Genomic DNA, 6000 nt, shown 5'->3' with positions numbered 1-6000 from the left:
TGACTTTCACACTGCAGTGCATTTTTGCATTTAGAGGTATTTGAGATAACTGATGGCATGCCAGCTTTATAGCTCGCTCAGTAGCCTATGTATGAATAGTAAAAAATTGACGACCAAAATGCAAGTCCTCCTATCTGACAGAGGTGTCAAATCCAGGTCCAGAAAGTAAAAACATTGCCACAGTCTTGTCTTTAGCCACAGGTGCTTCTCCTCAGCCGTTATATATACAAACATATACACATACATTGTATAAACTGTTAAAACAATACCTCTCTTAGTGTGTCAATCATAATGAAACATTCTTTTTTTTAATGAATGATTTTTTCAAGTTTGATTGTGAAAATGAATAGTCAGGATTCTAGATAAATTTGTCCAATACTTGAATGTCTTAATAAACAAATGTTGTATTGAAAATTTGGTCACAAAAGCAACCTCCTTTCAAATCATGTGAATAGAATAGATACTCAGTATGACTATAATAAGTTATTTTACATGTGAACCTTTGTACTTGAATGTTTGTCTTTGAATTATTGATTACTTTAAGCCATTTTTGATGAAATGACGTATTTATTTTCAGTCCATACATATTAATTTCACTATGTTTTTGATAAAATTATTACTCCTGTCATTTGTCATCATAACATTTAAATAATACATGCCATGTACTTCATTATGTGATGTTTTGCTGTATTTGAACTCTTCTGCAAAATAAAATGTGTGACAACAACATCAAAATCGCATAGCCTCGTGATGTCATTCAAAACGAAACAATACTGAGTGTTAAACAAATGATGGAAATGAAAAATCAAGCTTGCGAGCCATGTTAAGGCTCAACAGTGACCTCCAATGGACTCAGCTGGCATTGTTTTGTTTTTAAAAAAAAAGCATCTGGAATTAATTTCAGTAATTGCTGAATGGTTGCTTCCTAAATGGGTGAAATATGAGAGTTAAAAGACCAAAAACTTTTACTTTGGTTTAAACTCAAATACAAATCAACCTCTTCCCAATTGTAGACTCCAAAATTGTTTCCCAGTGTAACAATAATAAAGATGATGATAATATTAATAATAATAATAATAAACAATTAATATCATTACTATAATTCAAACAGATTATAATATATATATATATATATATATATATATATATATATATATATATATATTAGGGATGTCAAAATTAAAGCATTAACTCAGGTGATTAATCCTAAAAAAATAACTCAGTTAAATATTTTAACTCAGTTTGATTTACATAATTAAAATAATTTGCATACTTTGCAAATATTGTGCCATATTAGCTGTCTTTAGCACATCTCAGAACAAAACACTGTGTTTAAGTTACCACTGGGCCTTGCAAACCAACACTGCTGGAGTGTGGCGCTTGTGGGCAGTTTTGAGAAATGTTTTGACAAAAAAATGCCTGTAAAGATGTCTCCATTTAGATTGTATTCGAGAATCAAAGATAGCTATTATAACAGTCTTTGAATTACTCCGATTCTAATTCTAAATATACTTCACATTTGGTGATTTTGCAACAAGCAGGTATTTGAGGCAGTTACAAATCTTGAAGTTTGTCTTTTAAATTACAATGGCGCCTCAACTTACGAGTGACCCGAGTTTTTACTGATAGGTCTGTTAGAGTCCCAAAAACCTCATGATGCCTGATCCTCTAAAGCAGTGATTACCAACCAATGTGCCGTGACACAGATATGTGCACTGAGAGCTCTTAAAGAGATGATAAGAAGTCCAAAATATTCTTTACAATAACAAGATCCCCGCCAAAAATATGTATTTGTAATAAAGCGTATCACGTTGGAAAGTTAAATAATTTGGAACACTGTGAATTGTTCCTAACCTTTGTATACTGTAACATTTGAATGTTAGAATAGAAACAAACTTGATTTGTACTTTATAGGTTGATGTCTTAATAGTACACCAGAATGACAGGCAGACGGTGAAACAGAAGACAGACAGATTGACTGACAAGCCAGTGTGAGAGGGTTGACCTTTTGAGCCAAAGCTGAGGCACAATAATCTCACATCAAAGTCGAGCCCCTGAGACTTTTGTGCAGTGGGAACGCGCTCCCCTTTCGTTAAAAAACACAAGATCGCCACACACGTTTTGCTGACCAAGTGTTTTAGAACATAATAATAATAATATTCCCTTTATTAGTCCCACAATGGGGAAATTCGAGATTCGAACCCAGGCCTCCTGGGGAGACTGGGTCCTGAACGCGGCGCCTTAGACCACTCGGCCATCCTGGCAGCTCCAACTCCAACAATAGAAATCTATTTTCAATACAGATTTCTTATCTGGATGGAATCTTCCTGTTGACCACCAACAACACCACCCAATAAAATCAGGAAATATGTGGTCAAAGTTGGACAAGACAGGTGACCTGACTTGCCTCACACAGAGACAACTTTAACATGCATGATCACATTGTTTTCAATCCACATCCAAGTTGATTGGAAAACCTCAGTCATGTGTTCGCTTGTGAACATTTTTAATTGCTCACGACACCTAATTTCCTTGAATAGGTCATTATTGCGATCCGCTTCTCCTCACGAGGGTCACGGGCCTTCTGCAGCCTCTCACAGCAATCTTTGGGCAGTAGGCGGGGTACACCCTGGACTATTTGTCAGCCAATCGCAGGGCACAAAAAGACGAACAACCATCCGCGCTGACAATCACATCACAATTTCGAGTGTTCAATCAACCTGCCGTGCATGTTTTTTGGACGTGGGAGGAAACCAGAGTATGCGGAGAAATCCCATGCAGGCACATGAAGAACATGCAAATGCCACACAGGAAGACCGGAGCCTGAGATTGAACGCGGCACCGCTTAACTTACCAGTCGACAAGCGTGCCACCGCCTACATTAATATAAAATAGAATATAAAGGACGGCAGACAGGTGCATGATTTCCTGCTTTAATGCTTATTGACTTGTGGCCAAGGGGAAGTATAATCCAAACATACATTTTCCACAAAGACTTTTAACAATTCAGTGACTCATTAAGATGCAGCAATATTTTTCATCGTCATGAACATATACATATATGTCTGTAAGTGATATTCAATTTACAAAAATGTGATAGTTTATTTCTGATCTATGCTGAGGTTTGTTTGCTATTTTTGTGTGCTGTCAATAAAGGAGAGTAGTCAATTCACACAAGATAACCTATTGCTAGAACTCTAGTGCCACAAGGTGAAAGTTAAGAGAGTAGATTAAAAAATGCATTGAGTATTTCAGCAGTCAGTGAAACTAATGCTGAATAATTTACTACTTAAGTTTGGGGAAAGCATTGTGAGAAGGCAGAAAGTAATGTGAATATGTCAGGAAGTTTCCTGTTGTGGACTTGAGATGTACTATAGCTTAAAGCGCAACATTAATTTTTAAATGTGTGCAACAGCTGAATGAGAAGCAGTTTGTCTCTTTATGTGATACTTTTATTCCAATGACAATGCACCTCAAAAAATCATTTTGTGAAAACAGTATGACCATAATCAATATGTGCAGATATTTTCAAATTTGATTGTGAATGTTAATGCAAAACTGATGAATTCAGTAGCCATTTTCTGTATAATGCATAACTGACGCCAAACTTCTCCAAGTGAATCAGTGAGAAAATGTAAAATTAATGATGAAAAGCCATAATAAAATACAATGAGTTGGTATTTCATTATCATAAACTTCATGGTAATGCTTACAAGCATACATCTATATATTTTTGGACTAAAATAATTATCTGATTTAACTGAATAAACTGAATGTCCTGCTTTTTACCATCAATGTCCAAGGACGGTGATTAATTAAAACATTATGAAATAAAGATGATGTTTATATTGCTGTGCCTTCATAATGATTGTCAAAGCAATGCTCATAAAATTTAATTAAAGCTCTTGCATGCAATATCTATTTAACATTATAATTCTGTTCTGTTTCATTCTTTCCAAATGAAAAGGAGGATTAAACTTGATGTCTCAATGTGAGTTAGACACACTCACGTCTGAAAGCCAAGGTGGGATTCTTTCTCCTCTGCTTTGACTCAAAAGCAAACTGGATTATATAGGAGAGGAAGTATAGCCTCAGTGAGAGAGTAGTGACCCTTGCGGGCCAAAGTGGCGACCCAATAAGCTCACTTCAAAGTGTTCTACCAGCGAGACATGACACCCTCTGACTGTTAAAGAAAAAAAGACAGCATTAATCAGAAGAAAAGCTGCACAAAGTTCTTTTCCTTACTACACAAAAGCGTCCTTGTTGCCTCACTAATGTACCGTAGTGCAACTAATAACATCATTCATTGACTAAAAGGAAGCCAGTGATTCTTTCAGCAATCCATAATTAACCAAAGAAATAAAATAACATATTTCAATGGATAACTTAAAACAGTACAGGCAAAAGTGCAAAATCTTAAGACTCATTTTATTGGCACATTGTTGGTTCTGATAAACTCGAGTTAAGTACAGTCTTAAAGGTTGCAACAATCATATGTATATGCCAAGTATGTTGAGGAACTTAAACTGTTCTTGTGTTTTCTCACACAATTGTTCACGGAAGAGACCCTCACCCCATCTTTGCATGTGACGGCCAAACTGGACACTCTCGGCCTCCCTGCCCTCACACGCATCTGGATTAAGGACTTTCTGACCAACAGACCCCAGACTGTGTTGCTCGGCCCCTACACGTCCTCCACCCTCATGCTGAGCACCGGTTCCCCCCAAGGATGCGTGCTGAGCCCTCTCCTGTACGCCCTCTACACCTACGACTGCAGCCCGGCCCACGGCAACAACACCATCGTCAAGTTTGCTGACGACACGACAGTGGTCGGTCTGATCTCGGAAGGTGACGAGACAGCCTACAGAGAGGAGGTAAAGAGACTGACAACTTGGTGCAAGGACAACAGACTGCACCTTAACTCTGCTAAAACAAAGGAGATTGTCGTCGACTTCAGGAGGAACAAGACGCTGCCGCCCCCCCTCTGCATCGAAGGCGTGTGTGTGGAGAGGGTCCACACGTTCAAGTTCCTGGGAGTACAGATCTCCGATGACCTTTCTTGGAGTCACAACACCACAGCAGTGGTAAAGAAGGTCCGCCAACGTCTGCACTTCCTGAGAGTCCTCAGGAAATTCAACCTGGACAGGAAGCTGCTGCTGGCCTTCTACCACTCGTCCATCGAGAGCCTGCTGACGTACTGTGTCTCCACCTGGTACAGCGGCTGCACTGAGGCGGACAGAGTGAGGCTCCAGAGGACAGTCAAAACAGCGCAAAGGATTATTGGCTGCCCTCTCCCCCCACTGTCGGACATCTACACCGCCCGGTGCCTCAGAAGGGCTCTCAACATCGTCAATGACAATACCCACCCAAACTCACACCTGTTCGACCTGTTGCCCTCTGGCAGGCGCTACAGATGCATCAAATCAAGGACCAATAGACTGAGAAACAGTTTCTTTCCGAGAGCCATCTCCATACTGAACTCTCACACACACACGAGACCACCCTAACCTCGCAAAACAGCATTGTGATGTGTTTCTATATGCCCTATACAGTACTGAATTCCATTGCACTGTCTTCTTTATTTATCTAATTTATATATTTGTCTGTATTATTGTTGTATTGCACTGGAGAGGGGAGCCCTCTAATCTCGTTGCACACTTGAGTACAATGACAATAAAGGGATTTCTATTCTATTCTATTCTATTCTATAAATATATAAATCATAGCACCTCTAAAAAAATATACTCTCCGGTTTATTTTGTGATTGCGACATAAATATTAATAAATTAAGTGCAGTTGACTTTACTGAATATATAATATTTTTCACAGCTGTGTATGGTAAGAAAAAAATAAAGTTCCTCATTTTGTGTTACTTTATAGGGTTGTAAAATTTAAGAACAAACACAACATGATTCACATATGGACCTTGTGCATTGATTCTAGTATTATCCATCCATAATTATCAATTAACATCGTGTGCGTTTTACAATTGAATCAGAT

Source organism: Idiotropiscis lumnitzeri, chromosome 13, assembly GCF_059441095.1.
Source record: "Idiotropiscis lumnitzeri isolate Australia: NSW breed Sydney's pygmy pipehorse chromosome 13, RoL_Ilum_1.0, whole genome shotgun sequence".
Lineage (NCBI taxonomy): Eukaryota > Metazoa > Chordata > Actinopteri > Syngnathiformes > Syngnathidae > Idiotropiscis > Idiotropiscis lumnitzeri.
Note: the sequence above shows the minus strand (reverse complement) of the source record.